Raw genomic sequence first — 1,601 nt, forward strand, 5'->3', positions numbered from 1 at the left:
AACTGGTGTGCCAAAAAATGACGGTCAACAGAAAAGTTTGCCCACAAACCACTCACCCAACACACCTGCTGCGAACACCGACATCAGGTAAATAGACTGTGACCACACCCACATACCATCACCTGAGACGCAGGTAAAACTATACACCTGTGCCACCAAAACAAAAAGGAAAAACATAAACATTGACTCTGGCTCTTACAAGGACTAAGGGACAATACCAAAAGGAAAGCTCTGTTTTTATATGCTAAAAGTTTGAATACTGACTTTTGTCTCTTACAAGAATCCCATTCTGAACTAAGGATGCTAACTTCTGGAAATCCCAATGGAGCGAAGATTTATGGAAGTCTCATGGCACAAACCATTCAGCGGGAACTCTGATTTTGAAGCATAAATTTAATGGAAAAATTATATCTTCAGAAACTGATCCAAAAGGATATTTTATTTTGCTGGTTGTGTGTTTTTCTTTTTTCTTTTTTTTTCTTTTAATGATCAGACCCTCTTACTAGGTAACATTTACGGCTATAATAACAAACAGGAGAATATTGACCTAATACTTGTAGTAAATGGAAAAAAATGAATCTTTAATTTGCTAATCTAAAGATTATATTAGGAGGAGACTGGAACCATTCACTCAATAACATGATAGATAGATGGCCAAGTAAAAGTTAGGAAAGTAGTAATTATATGTTGGATTTTATTAATGAAAGAGACCTAATTGATATCTGGAGATTCAAAAATCAAACCATTAAGGAATTTTCATGGAAAAATAGATCAGGTTCATTACAGTCTCGTATTGATTTATTGGCTAATTTCTGATCCTTTATCTGAATATGTTTCTACATCAAAAATGTTGCCAACACCCTTGACAGCTCATAGAACAATTTTTTTTTTGGAGATTTGTTTGTATGCCAGTAATCCGTCTAAAAGAGTGAATTCATATTGGAAATTAAATAATTCTCTTCTACTGAATGATTCTTTGGTAAAGGAAATTAAAACAAAAATAGATCAGTATTAGAACAAGGCATGTGTTGAAAATGCTTTTTGTAAAAATTGGGAGCTCATGAAATTTGAATTGAGGTCCCTTTTAATGAAAAGAGGAGCTGAAATAGTTAAAAATAGAAGAGAGAAAAAAAGAAGAGTCGGAAATAATTTCATTTACAAGGCAAAAGGTGCCTTTGTGCGGTCAAGAAGGAAATGGCTTGAAGAGGGAGAACAAAACTCTAGCTAGTTTTTCAAATTAGAAAAACATCACAATACTCTTGGCAGCATGACTAAACTTTGTTCAGATGGGGTCATCACACAAGATCCTCAAGTGAGTTCCAAGACTTGTGAACTTTTATAAAAATTTATATAAATCTAATTTTTCTACAGAAGCCATGGAAAAATTCTATAATTCCTTATTATATTAATATTAAATATTGAAAAAAATTAGTGACAATAATAAAACTATGTGTGATGCCCCATCACAACACTAGATATTTGTTGGGGGAAAACTCTGTAAAAAACCCAGGAGAAATAAAGACACAATGAGACAAAGTTACTTTCTTTGCTAAACGTGTACACGGGTGAGCTGCTGAGAACAACTCACGTCGTGAACAGAG

The sequence above is a fragment of the Haplochromis burtoni genome, unplaced genomic scaffold (genome assembly GCF_018398535.1).
Source record: "Haplochromis burtoni strain Fernald_Lab_line unplaced genomic scaffold, NCSU_Asbu1 Contig_368, whole genome shotgun sequence".
NCBI classification, from domain to species: domain Eukaryota; kingdom Metazoa; phylum Chordata; class Actinopteri; order Cichliformes; family Cichlidae; genus Haplochromis; species Haplochromis burtoni.